At 46.6% G+C, this 14,354-nt stretch overlaps 1 pseudogene; it reads right to left on the bottom strand.

Annotated features, from left to right (window-relative positions):
* Window positions 1–2,442: 2,442 nt before the first annotated feature.
* LOC102743299 (zinc finger and BTB domain-containing protein 1 pseudogene) lies at window positions 2,443–5,428 on the bottom strand (annotated as a pseudogene).
* Between the last annotated feature and the right edge of the window lie 8,926 nt (window positions 5,429–14,354).

The following is a 14,354-nucleotide window of genomic DNA, read 5'->3' as shown; positions in this document are numbered from 1 at the left end:
GAGCTCTGCCGCACTCAGGCACCCCCGGTCTTTCTGTGACCCCGAGGATCCTGAGACCACACTGTCCCAGAGGGTTCCATCCCCCGCTTAGCCACCAGAGTGACGTCCCTCGGCGGAGCAGACTTTTAAAAGTTCCGATTTGGTGCTCCGTGGTTCTATCACTTGCCAGAAGCGGCCGACGGGGGCCCCTCCCCCGCCGTCTATCCTCCTGAGTATCGCCTCGGATTCACTTCTCCGCACGTCCTACCTTCCAGAAAGTGGTCGCTTTTCTGATGAGAGAGTTTTTGCTCTTCTTTTCTTCCATCTCCTGTTGAGTTTGTAGGTGTTCAGAATGGTTTGATCCCTATCCAGCTGAATTCCTGAGAGGAGACGAAATCCAGGTCTCCTACTCCTCCGCCATCTTGCTCCGCCCCCCTAAAGAGCATTCTTGAGATATAATTCACAAGCCATACAGTTCACCCCTTGAAAGTGTACAAATCAGTGGCTTTAATATATTTACAGACTTGTGCAGCCATGACCACAGTCAGTTTTAGAACATTTTCATTACTTCCCACCCTAACCACTGTGATGTACTTTCTGGGCTCTCTGGATTTGCCTATCCTACATATTTCATATGAACGGGATAATATAATATGTGGCCTTTTGTGTCTGACATCTCTTAATAATAACCTTGCTCAGTTGTAGGCATTGTCCATGGACTTACACCAGGGAAGATGAGGATTTAGGGTCTCCTTGGCTCTACACACCACAGGTCCCATCACAATTATGACTATGTAAACACTACTCAGCTATTAATAAACCATAATTATTTTTCCTTTCCTGTAGGATTTTTGTTTTGTTTCTCATTGTCATTTTTCCTTCTATTTTCTATGTGTTTGTATCTAATTAAATCCAACCTTCCAGTTCCTTAAATCTTGTATTTAATATCTCAGATTCGAGGTATTCTATCAATTTTCTCTTCCTGGAGAAATCTCCCCCAAAGCCTTCCTATCTGCTCAGATGGGGACGACTTGTCCTTTGCCGCCCCCCCCCCCCCACTGTCATCCCGGGAATCCCCCTGTCTCTATTCTACACTAAATCTTTGCCCTGTCGCCAATATTTTCCTTCTGGGTTTCTCTCATTTTGTTGTATCACAGCCTCTCATAGTTTTCTGGAAAATGGAACATAGACAGTAATTTAAAAAAATTTTTGTCTGAAAATGCCCTTATTCTACCTTCAAACTTGATGTAGACTTCTAGGTGGAAATAATTTTCCATCAAAATGTAGGAAGTCATTGTTCCATTGCCTGTAGTTTGCTGTGTGTGGTTGTAATTTAAAGTTATTCTTTTCTTTTCTTTTTTTTTTAGAGAGGGAGAGAGGTGGGGGAGGGGCAGAGGGAGAGGGAGAGAGAGAATCTCAAGCAGGCTTCATGCCCAGTGGGGAGCCTGAGGCAGGGCTTGATCTCAGGAGGCTGGGATCTTGACCTGAGCCAAAATTAAGATCAGACACTTAACCCGACTGAGCCACCCAGGTGCCCCCTATATTTGATCTTTTGTAAATAACCTTTATTCTTCTCCGTGGATTTTTACTTTGTCCTGCATGTTCTGAAACATTACACAAATGTGTTTTGGTATGGTCCCATTTTCATCCATTTGTGTCAGGTATGTGATGGGCTCTTTAAATCTGGAAACTCATATTCTGGTTATGGGATATTTTATTGAATTATTTTGTTGATGGTATCCTCTCCATTTGTTTGTGTATGTGTGTTCTCTTTTTGAGAACTTGTTTTATCCAGCTGTTAGGCTTCTGAATTTCTTATTTTTTTCTTTCTTATTTTTCATCTTGTGACTTTTTACTTTACTTTTTGGGAAAGCTCCTCAACTTTACCTTCTGATCCTTCTGTTGAGTTTTTATAATAGTTTTAATTTCTTTTTTTTTCAATAAAAAAACTAAAGTTTAATGAACATTGAATGGGTAACAGCCACTTGTAGTCTACATTGAAAAGTAATTTTATTTTATTTTTTTTAAGAATTCATTTATTTATTTGAGGTTGGGGGGAGAGCACGAGAGCACAAGCAGGGTGAGTGGCAGAGGGAGAGGGAGAAGCAGGCCCCCCACTGGGCAGGGAGTCCATCAGTGGGGCCAGATCCCAGGATCCTGGGATCATGACCGGAGTCGAAGGCAAAGGCTCAACTGAGTGAGCTACCCAGGTGCCCCAAAAGGAATTTTAATCATAGCTAAAACAAACTAAAATCAAAGAATCCTATTAAGAAATAATAAAAATTATAAACATTTAATAACACCTAATATGTAGATACTTAAGATCCTAAACAAAAGTATTAAGAGGGCCTTGAAATTTTTTCCCAACAATTCATCTCATAAAATCAATTTCTGAATAGCTCATATCCTTTGCTTTGGTGTTTTGTCTGCTATCATCTAAACATTAGTACAGTAGAAAATCACTTATATTCTTTTCAAATGCTTGGCATTATAATGTGATCTCCTGTCTTTCCTCAAATTAAATTTTGCTCCACATATTCCACATGTATGCAGACGAACATCCCTGTGCTGTTCCAGCTGTTCATATTTGGGAATATCTGAAAGCAGACCTGGCATTTAGTCTTGCCAGCAGTTAAATGAGAAATCATGTGCCGTACATGGTCATGTTTTCTGAGGTTTCCTTGATCACAGGTGGAACAAACATTCCTGGCCATGCCTTTGTGCAGTTGCAACTGACGTTCTCTTAAAAACTGCTTTCCACGTGTCTGACAAATGAACTGTTTTTCCTTAGTATGAACAGTATAGTGTTCTCTTAAGTCACTCCTCTGATAAAATCCTTTTCCGCACAGATTATAAAAATGCTTTCGTCTGTGATCTCTTTCATTTTCTTCATGATGGCACTCTTAAACACAATCTGGTCTAGGCAGCTAGACGTATGTTCAAGCACTAGATTTTCAGTTTCAAAACACTGGCCACAATTGGATGTCGAAAAGGACAGGCAGAATGTTTAAATAACTGCTTTTTTGGGGATGCTGTTTATCTGGAAATGATTGTCCCTAAAATCATCCAACATTTCCACAAACATATCTCTTACTTCTGACTGCTCATCAGGATTCTCTTCCATGTCCGTTTTCTCCTCAGTATTTCCTAACCTGTTCCTTGTCAGATCTTGGGGTTCTCTACCTCTTTGAGCATGATCCTGAAGCTGCCTCCCCTTAACAAGGACCTGTCCGCATTTCCCACACGCACAGATATGATCAATGTGTTTGGCTAAGTAATGAGATGACAGGTCCTGCTCAGTTATTGTGAATCCGCACAGCTCACAGGATGCATTTTCATATCCTCTTGTACTGGACTGCTGTTGTTAGGGGGCCTCATGTTTTCTAGACCACCTCTTTCATCAGCATTTATCGACATCCGAGGTTTTAGCGTTTTCCTACCACTTTTCTTAATACCAACAACTTCTTCAACGTAGTATCTGTGAAATGGCTCTTCAAGTTCATCTAATTCATTGTTGTCAGTGGATTCATTACAGTCGTTATCAGTAACTTTAATAGTGTTAAAGTCTTTCAGTTCGTCTGTAGGAATATCTTCTGGCTCCATCTTGGTAATGGTTCTTTTCCTCTCAGCCCCTCTGCTTTTTTCTTCACTGGCTAGTTCAGACTCCACCGTGCTACTCTTTCTGCTCCCCGTGGTTGGAGTCGAATCAGCAGCAGCCTGGCTGGTGTCTTTTTTTAAGATTTTATTTATTTATTTGACAGAAGAGAGAGACAGCGAGAGAGGGAACACAAGCAGGGGGAGCGGGAGAGGGAGAAGCAGGCTTCCCGCCGAGCAGGGAGCCCGATGCGGGGCTCGATCCCAGGACCCTGGGATCATGACCTGAGCCGAAGGCAGATGCTTAATGACTGAGCCACCCAGGCACCCCTCAGTGTTCCCTTTAAAATAGCTCAAAAAGCATAATTTGGAAAAGTAACATATAATGATCAATACACAGGTATAATTTTGGGGGGGGGTTAATTTTTTTGAAGCAATTCTGGACAAACGAAAATGTTTCAAGAATAAAAAAGAAAAAAACCCTCTTGTTTTTAACATTTTACCACCTCTTCTTGGTCACATATCTATCTCTCTGTCCCTTCATTAATCACCTTATTTTTTGATGCATTTCACGTAAGTTACAGATTACCAGTACACTTCACCCCAAACAATTCATATTGTTACTAGAGTTCAGTATTTGTTTACTTTTTTTGGAGTAGCATTAATATACAGCAAAATGCTCATATCTTTAGATACTATTTGATGAGTTTTGACAATTGCATGAATCTTTAGCAAGGTACAGATCTATCACTTCAGAACATTCCCTCAAGTGTGCCGATCCCTGGCTCCATGCTACCCGGAACGGCAGAAGTGGGTGGCCCTAGGTCCCCTGAGCTCATCAGGGGCACTCCCAGCATAGACTGGGATGGGGCCAGGCCTCTAAGGACTGACTGCCAGCCACTGCAGCATGGAGAGAGTCCCATACGGGGCAGACAGGGGCTGCTTGGCTTCCAGATTCCAGGTTGACCTGGCGCTACTCAGCTCCATATTCAGGCCACTGAAGGAGGAAGGCCTCTTACAGCAGGCCGTAGGTGATGGCCAAATCCTCATCCTGAAGTAGGGCAAGGAGCTCGGGTTTGAGGGTGAAGGGGATGTTCCCGGAGTAATTGAAGTTGGACTCCAGGATGCTCCTTACCTAAAATAAACAGTGTCTGATGTTACAGGTCAGCATTTGAGGTCGGAGAGAGAAAATTTGTCCCCAAGAGGGCCATGCAGGGTAACTGAAAAGGACGAGCTTTGGAGTCAAGGGGACCAGGAGTCATGTCCCGGTCGTGTCCTGTGATCAGTGTGATCGTGGACACATTATTGGAAAATGCTGAGCATTGGTTCCTCAGCTGCTAAATGGTTACGCTAACATTTCCCTTGTAGAATAGTGGCATCTGCAGTCAGATGTGTATACACGTACATACACGTGTGCAATGTGTGTATATGTATATGCGTATGTCTGCACACACATAAGTACTTATGTATGTGTATGAGGAGAGAGAAAAGAGAGAGCAATTCCCAAATGGTAACTGTGTTAGTAAAGCAGGGATATGACTCTGAGCCCCTGAGTTCCCAAACCTGGGTTCCTATATGGCTATTTTAGAACTGGGGGTGTTGGGGGGGCCTCTGCAGGGGTTGCCATGGAAACAGAGACCCTCCTAAGGTAGCCTCATACCCACTGGGCCTGTTCCCTAGAGGCAGATGTAGCCAGGGATTTCCCAGTTGCCAAAGCAGGATCCTGTCTCCCTTCCTGGCAGAAACCTCCATTATCTCTTTTTCCTCAGAGTCATTCTTAACTCTGGTTCTTGGACGTTGACCCTTGGGGATTTCTCACTAGCTCCTGCTGCTGGAGCAGGATCCTCTTCTTCATGGACTAGGCCAGCAGATCATGTTGGGTGTCACTCAGTGCTGGGAACAGGGACATTTGGAGAAAGAGAGTGATGAAGAGTCATATTTTCCTCTCCCCGCTGTGAACTAGGAGACCCCATGAGAGGGTAACTCTGAGGCAGAGGAATAACCCACTGGACTTGGGGAAGGTCAAGTTCCCTGTACTGGAAAGTCCTCCTTCTGTTCTTGGGATGGTCTCCAGGATGCTACATGACATGGTCCAGAGGATGGGATCCCGAGGCTGGAGCCTGGAATCATCCCACCCACAATGATCTGTTGGATGAACTTGGGTGGGTCACTTTCTAGACCTCAGGCTGGGTCTCTGTTCACATAGCAAATTTATCTCACTAAGCCCTCCAGACTTTGGAGAGAGGTGATATGTGAGGATGAAGATCATGATATTTGAAGGGTTTTGGAGTGGTGGCATCTAACCCATGGATTTCATGAGGTCTGCAGGTCAAACTTGTGACTTTCCTACATTTCCCCCAAATCACTCTTACCCATTATGGCTTCAAGGAGGTAAATGATGTGGAATCTTTCCTGGATCCATAGGTCTCTTATGTCCTCTTGCATCTCATTTAGGATTTTGCCACCAAAGTCATCCAGAGGATCCCAGGGGTTCCCATCCAGCTGTAGGAGACTGGTATTATTGGTAATATATTACTACTACTACAACTAGTATTTCTAAGTAAGTTTGCCTGTGTCTTTTAAGTCTGTAAGTGATTAACGAAGGTGGGAGGTCAGGGTGCTTTACCTGCGCCAGGGGATTCCTAGCAGCCTCAGTAATTGGGACTGCACTCCCTGGCCCTGTCGTGCCTGGGGTCAGTGTCCTGCATCTCTCGCATCCTACTCTTTCCCCTGGCATTGCCCCATTCCCCCTCCCCCATGTGCCTTGGTAGCAGTATCTCCTAAACCTGCCCCCGTTACCACTTTTGATCAGCCCTAGGTAGCTGTAGGAACCCCTCACCTCATCCGTGAGGTTCTGCAAAGCCTCTCGGTTCCCAAGCATGTTCAGGATATTATGGAATATGGCATCCTGAGCGTCCTTTGAGAGCTGGGCGAGGGCCTCTGTTCCTGGAAAATCTCCTCATGTAGGTGCTTGACATCTGCCCTCAGGAATCACCAACAACGAGAAAATGGGTACAATTCTTTGATTAGAACATTCCTGGGATGATCAGCCCTTCCCCATCAATAGGAGCCCTTTTATCAACCAAAAGCATCTCTGTGAATGGCACGTTTGAGCTCTGGGAATAGGCTAGAAATAACAGACTAGCAAACAGACAATCATAGTGATATGAAATGAGGGGGGTAGAACGCAGGGAGCAGAGAGGGGAGATTCTGGAAAGGGGTCATGGGAAGTGGAAGAAAATGACCAGGTGCTCATTTCTTGGACATGTCTGACATAAGTGGATTCTAATGTTGGGCTCTTTGAGATGAGGATCTTAAGTGTCCTGGGCTCAGTTTCTACATCTGTTAAATGGGGATGTTAAAAGGATTAAATTGAGTTTATGTATGGAAAATGCTTGGGGGTAGTACTGGGTGCACATGAACTGTCCTTCTTACTGTGTAATTCTGCCTGTATCGTCTATATCCATAGAGAATTAACCAAGGAATTGGGCGCCTGTGTGGCTCAGTCAGTTGGACATCTGCCTTCGTTTCGGGTCTTGATCTCAGGGTCCTGGGATTGAGCCCCACGTCGGGCTCCCTCCTCAGTGGCAAATCTGCTTCTTCCTCTCCCTTTGCCCCTCCCCCTACTCATGCTCTCTCTCTCTCTCTGTGTGTTCCTTAAATAAATAAATAAAATCTTTAAAAAAAGAAGAATTAATTGAGGAATGGATTCAGGGCCTCTCTGCTTTTGCTAACAGACTTAAGGTGGCCTCAAGATGATCTGAGTGAGAGGCCAGTGGAATGGAAGCTGAGTGACACAGACATTTCTGTTTGGTTCGCTGCTGTATCCCCAGGGCTCAGAATAATGCCTGTTGCCCACTAAGTTCTTAATAAATGTTGGTCACAGGCATGCACAAATGAATAAAAGAACGAATAAGCAGAGCTGACCAGATCATCTATTTGGAAGTAGAGCTCAGTTTTCTGAGTTGCATGGAAACTCCAATTTGGGTTCCGGCTTTGCAGGTTCCTACCCTGGAGGCCCCTTAATTCTCTCTTAATAGACACTCACCTTGCAGGAGGACTCCCCATATTCTTCCTGGAAACAGAATCACAAGTGAGCATCTCTTTTCACATGCACAAATTTGCTTTTGAGACACTTTGGAGGGTTCTGTTCTCTACCACTTCCTCTTGCGAAACCTCTTCCTGCCCCAATCTGGGTCCATCCGTCCATTTCCATGGCCTTCCTGAACCTTTCCTATTCCACAAAAACTAGGGCCAGGCCCCAGGGCCTTGGTGGCAAAGGCCAGGGCAATCTGCCCTGCTGACCAGATGTGTGCAGGATGGGATCCTCATCCTCGCCTCCAGCAAACACATACCTATTGGGGGGATGGGACCTCTTATGAGGGTGTCTAAAAGAGAAAGTACATCCCCCACCCAAGATTAGCTTCTGAAGACATTCAGTTTCTCTGACCTTCTGCCCCTGACTTCCTTGACCCCCTCTTTTCCATCTACTCCTGCCCTTTGCCCAGGGGCCAGATCTTCCTGCCTCAGATAAGGACAGCAGAGGCAATCATGGGGGGTTTTGTGCAAAGTGGTCTCCTGGAGGGATATAGTCCCACCTTCCTGCCTTGAAAATCACCCACTCACCTGATGATGGTAGGAAACTCACAAACCATTTCCCTGGAAAGAGAAACAGAAGTGCTCATTCACAAAGCCTTATTCTCCTCTCCCCACCGCTCTCCTTCCTCTTCCCAGATTTCTCCTCCTCTTCTTCCTACCCACGCCCCCCAACCCCCTGCCCCTGGATTTCTTACCTCTTCCCACTACTTCAGTTGACTTGGTACCTAGGCACATGGAGACCCAGGCAGCCCCCGCCACAACCCTGTCTCAGTGTTCAAAGGAGAAGGGTGACTTTCTCTGTGGCCAGAGGCCTGTGCCAGAGTCAAAGGCAGGGAAAAGTAGGAGGTGGTGGAGGAATCTTGCTGGAAAGGTTTCCTTGTGGGTCTGTGGGGGCTGAGCCCTATGCATGGCTCTTACTGGTACCGAAAGGGGGTCAGGGCTCAGCAGTCTAGGCAGAGAACTTGCCCAGCTCTGGAGCTCACCTTTTGGAAAGGCTTTTTTGTTTGTTGTTTGCTTTTTGTTTGTAAGATTTTATTTATTTGAGAGAACAGAGAGAGAGAGAACAAACAGGGGTGAGGGGCAGAGGGAGAGGGAGGAGGAGAATCCTCACTGAGCAGAGAGCCTGATGTGGGGCTGGATCCCAGGACCCTGAGATCATGACCCAAGCCGAAGGCAGACGCTTACTCGGCTTATCCACCCAGGCGCCCCTTGGAAAGGTTTTCTGTTTGTCGTCATCTGTGATGAGAATGTCTGGATGGGAAGAAGTCAGGCCAGGACAGCTGAGGTTATTCCTGCTGGACTCTTTCATATCCCTGCACCTGCAGCCCCAGACTTCCTCCTCCAGGCCAGCTGCAGCAGCTCTTCTCAGTGGGGCCTGGAGACCCCTCCCATCGTAGTCCCCCATGATGCTGGCTAAAACTCAGAACTCCTGACCTTACTCTGAAGAGGACCCTGGAGCCTGCCTTTTTCATAAGCACCTTGGTTGATCACTGTGCTCTCTGACATTGGAGAACTGTCTCTGTAAGGTAAAGGTAATTGGCTTTGTCCCTCCTTCTTTGGGTAGGATTGTCTGTTTGGTGCCCTTTGTCTTACTCTCCTGAGGTCTCCTCCCTCACTTGTTTCTGCTCCCAATCCTGCCCTCTTCTTGGGTGATTTCACACTGCATATAAGAAATGCTGAGCCCTGGGATTTGCGCAACAGTAGTATTTAAGTGTTGGGCCAGGGACAAGAGCCTGCAAAGGAGACAGAATAGAAGTGATCCCATAAAGGAGATCCCAACGACCAGGGTGTCCTAGTATCTAGGGGAGAGAGAGCTCCAAGGACGGAAGAGTCACGTGTGTGCTCTTGGTGATACCCGTGGAGTAAATTCACTGGGAGACAGACTTTGGTGGGTTGAGGTGTGAATGCCAGGGAGGGGTGAGCGCACATGTAAATGGTACTTTAAGGAAGCGGTCTGTGAGGGGACAGTGCTTGGGAAGAGGCGGTCACTAGAGGGGACACTTGGGTGAGGGGGTTTATGAGAGGACAGGGACCTGATCTCGTTGTCAGGTCACAGGGAAGGATGACTTTTGTCAGTCACATCACCACACGTTCATCACTACTTCTCACAGCCACTCTGGAGACGGGCTCATTTCCATTTTATAAACGAGACGGCTGACAGAGTCTGATTTTCTTTGAAATTGCACAGCCAGTGCCGTGATAAGTTACTGAACTGTGCTACACTTAGGTTCCTCTCTGATTTGTCCTGATGATTGCGGTAGTTCATCGAAGTCCAAGGTCTGCAGCCCTGGGCCTTGCTAAAGGTTCCTTGTCGTCCCGGGAGCCCGGAATGTGTGAACAGCAAGTCCCCCTCGCCCCCTAGTGGACGTGGTGTGACTTGCAGGCGCTGCTGTGGGAGCCTTTAACTTGGTTCGGTTCACGCTTGCCAACACTTGTAAAACACGAAGTGTTGTTTTTTCCCCCCTCCCTAAATATATAGCACGTTTTCATTTACCACGAGCTTGATAGCACTAGCATCTCCTGGTGGCCTCAGCAGGAGTCTCTGACCTCTCGGAAATGTGAGTCCTGTCTTTGTTTGTATCCCTCAGGAGAGAGCGGCTTTCGAGAGGGGAAGGAACACCTGCGTGCACCTGGTCACTGCTCTGCCCATTCATGGAGGAGGCCGGGGACATTTCCTGGCTGTGGGGGCACACACATCCTACCACCCACCGCCCCCACCCAGCACTCCTGAAACCTTGCTGCGGGGAGATACAGTCTCCCACGTGGAGAGGGACAAACTGGGGCCTAGACGGAGGTGTCCTTAGCATGGGGCAAAGTGCAGCCCCAATCCCACCATCTCCAATCATTCAGGGACTCACTCAGGCCACTCTCAGCAGCTCACATGGGGGAGCCACAGGTGCTCCCCAGGATACCCATAACTGCAGGTCCAAGCCCCTGGGATATCAGCATGATCCCAGGCAAAACTGCAGACATAATGCCCTAGGAGCATAATGCAGGGTTTTATCTACACCTCCCCCCACCCCCAGCCTCAGGCCCCCAGCACACTGACACTCTGGGCTCTGACTCCACGAGGGGGAACCTTCTGTATCAAACAGCAGCTGCATCGCTGGGTGGAATGGTGAGTGCCGGGGGCACAACCAGCTCAGAGTCCTTGGCCTGTCCCTTCCCAAATTGAAGTCCCAGTTAGAGGTGAGCCTGATACAGCTGGGGTCCAGCTCCTCAGGGATCGGGATGCCCTCACCACACACACACACACACACACACACAAACACACACACACACCCCTCCCTATAGTATCCTTATGGCAACATTTTGTCATGGAGCATCCTGGTGTCACTTACCTCCTGTCAATGGCAGTAGATAGAAGGAGCTAACCTCTCCAAACACACAGAGTCAGTGGACTTTGCTTCTGAAGAAAGACCAGCCCTGCCCAAAGCAACTCTCTACAGACGGGTAGGGAGGAGGATGGGATTCACACTTTAGACAGAGGTCAGAGACTCTGCTGAAGGCAAAAGGAGAAGCTATTAAGGGTCATGGAGAATAATAAAGTGCTTTTAATTTGAGGAGGAGGAAAATGGGACAAGTGGGGTTTGTGGACGCACTTCAGGCCTAAGGGTGAAGAGACCGAACCTTTACAGTGGCCCAGTGCAGTGAACACTGGACTTACTGGATCTGACTTAATCCTCATAACAGATCAGAAAGGAAAATAATGTGCAGAACAGCTTGATAATTTGCTATAGCACTTGCTGTGTGACTTTGGAGGAAATTAGAATGCCTTCATTGAGATTCAGCTGTTGGGGAAATAGAATGAAAAAGAAATTCTTCTCCTAAGCCAAGAAACCTGCCCACCAAGGTAGTCAAGAAAGAAGAGAGTGTCATTACTGAGTCAGTGTTAAAGCGGAGTGTGGTGCACATCACGCAACCCATTTGGAGATTGCAAAGAGATAGAAATTTCACTTTTTAATATAGCCATGCAGATACAGCCAATTTCATATATACTGGCAAGATAAATGAAAACTAGTTCTCCAGGAAGCAGGCTTGACAGCACCATCTATCACACAGAATGATTTATCCTGACTTTACCTAATTGGGGTGACCACCTATGTTAGTTAATTAGCTTTACCTAGAAGAAAAACACAGGTCTCCTATTTTTATGAGGGGAAGTAGATTGGCAACTTGGAGCACGGTACGCATTGAACGTGGGCTCCGGTCCTTCCACGGAAACTGGAAGGGGTGATACCTCTTCATTTTTACCGTTCAAAGAGTGGTTCTCAGGTCCTTGAGAAAGACATTCCTGAGTCCTAAAGCTGAGTTTTCTTTTCTTTTTTTTTTTTTTAAAGATTTTATTTATTTATTCATGAGAGACAGAGAGAGAGAGAGAGAGGTAGAGGGAGAAGCAGGCTCCCAAGGAGCAGGGAGCCCGATGCGGGACTCGATCCCAGGACCCTGGGATCATGACCTGAGCCGAAGGCAGACGCTTAACCATCTGAGCCACCCAGGCGCCCTAAAGCTGAGTTTTCAAAAGGATGTATATGTATTTCAAAGAGGGGAGAAAGTACTTACAATCACTTGTTTTCTAAATATTAGCATTCCAGTAATGAGACACCTGTCAGCACAAAGCGCGTGGTGCGCCCCGAAGAGCAGAAGGCTGGAGGGTGCGTGAGCGTGCGCAATGCAGTGCGGAGCGGACCTGGAGGTTGGAGGAGGTTTCCTTGGGCTGCGGGAAGGGGGCTGAAATCGAGGATGAGGCGTGAGTTGATCTGGGCGGGGGAACATATGAAAGATAAGAGAAGTGTGTGTTCAGTAAACTGGAAGGCCGTGGGGTTGGAGGCGGAGAGGGAGGATGGCGGATGAGGCTGGAAAGAGAGGCAGGGGCCTGACACGTCTGGGGCTGTGTCCTTGAAAACCCTGCTAATGGGACCCGAGCGGCTCACTGAAGTGCTCTCGGCAGGAGTGCAGGGGTCATCAGGGATTGGTTTGCACAGAGATACAATTCATATTACCTAAAATACACCCTTTCTGCGCTTTTTATGAGGTTCAGCAAATGCCTACAGTTGTGTCACCACCCTCCCCAAGGACCCTTGTGGCTTTTTGTAGTCAGCCGGTCTCCTGACCCTCAGCCCCTCATAACCACTGATTGGTTTTCTGCCTTGGCACGTAAATGCAATCCTACTGCATGACCCTCCGGAGTTTGGCTTCTTAGCGTCGTGCATTTGAGCATCCTGTTTCATCGTCTCATCTTGTGATGTACTCCTGCTCCGTGTATCACTTGTGTGTCTTCCTTTCTGCTGCTGAGGATGCACTGACCTGCTCACCAGAGCGGGACGTTTCAGTTGTTTCCAGTTTTTGGCACTTCTGCATAAAGACTCATTTGTGCACATTTTTCTGCGAACGTGGGTTTTCATTTCACTTGTAAACACTTAAGAGTTGGACCGCTGGGTTGTATGGTGTGTGCTCTTTAACTTCACGGAAAATTGCCAAATTGTTTTTTGAAAGTGGCTGCCGTATTTTGCATTCCCCACAAAGTTCCGGTTTCTCTGCACCCTTGATTGCACTTGGCCTTGCCATGTGTTCTGATTTTCCTCGTTCTCATGGCTGCATTGTGGTATCTCACTGTGGCTTCAGTTTGCTTTTCCCTAATGACTGATGGTGCCGAACATCTTCTCCCATGCTGGCCTTCCACCCAATCTATGGATCTTCTTTGGTGAAGTATTTATTTAAATCTTTTGTCCATTAAAAAGTTTTTTTTCTTATTTAAAATTTTGATGGTTCTCCCCCCCCCCAGTTTTACTGAGATCTAATTGACATACAGCACTGTGTAAGTTTAGGGTGTACAGCATAACGACATGACTTACATCTATTATGAAATGATGACCACAGTGAGTTTAATTAACATCCATCATCTCCTATAGATACAAAAAGAAAAGAGAAAAACACATTTTTTTCCCCTTTGTGATGAGAAACCTTAGTATTTACTCTCTTCACAACTTTCAAATATACCACAGACTGGGACATTGGCTGGCTCTGTTCAGTGGAGCGTGAAACTCTTAATCTCAGGGTTGTGGGTTCAAGCCCCATGTTGGGCGTAGAGATGACTTAAAAAATAAAATCTTAAAAAAAGTACCATACAGCAGTGTCAGCCATCGCTATAATGTTGTTTTATCTCTAGTACTTACTTATCTTATAGCTGGAGGCTTGTAGCTTTTGAACACCTGGTTCATCCAGTTCTACCTGTCCCCCCACCCCATCCCTGGTTAACACAGAGCTGATCTCTTTTTTCTGTGAAGTTTTTTTTTTTTTTTAAGGTTTTATTTATTTATTTGACAGAGACGCAGTGAGAGAAGGAACACAAGCAGGGGGAGTGGGAGAGGGAGAAGCAGGCTTCCCGCCGAGCAGGGAGCCCGATGCGGGGCTCGATCCCAGGACCCGGGGATCATGACCTGAGCCGAAGGCAGACGCTTAACGACTGAGCCACCCGGGAGCCCCTGAATTTTTTTTTTAATTCCACATATAAATGAGATCATACAGTATTTGTCTTTCTCTGTCTGACTTACTTAGCATAATGCTCTCCAAGTCCATCCATGTTGTTACAAATGGCAGAATTTCATTTTATGACTGCATAATATTCGTGTGTGTGTGTCCCACAACTTCTTAAACTTCTTTACCCATGTATCTGTCAGTGG

Source organism: Leptonychotes weddellii, chromosome 4 (assembly GCF_054177405.1).
Source record: "Leptonychotes weddellii isolate Sample4059 chromosome 4, ASM5417740v2, whole genome shotgun sequence".
NCBI classification, from domain to species: Eukaryota; Metazoa; Chordata; class Mammalia; order Carnivora; family Phocidae; genus Leptonychotes; species Leptonychotes weddellii.
This window is presented reverse-complemented; position numbering and strand designations above follow the sequence as displayed.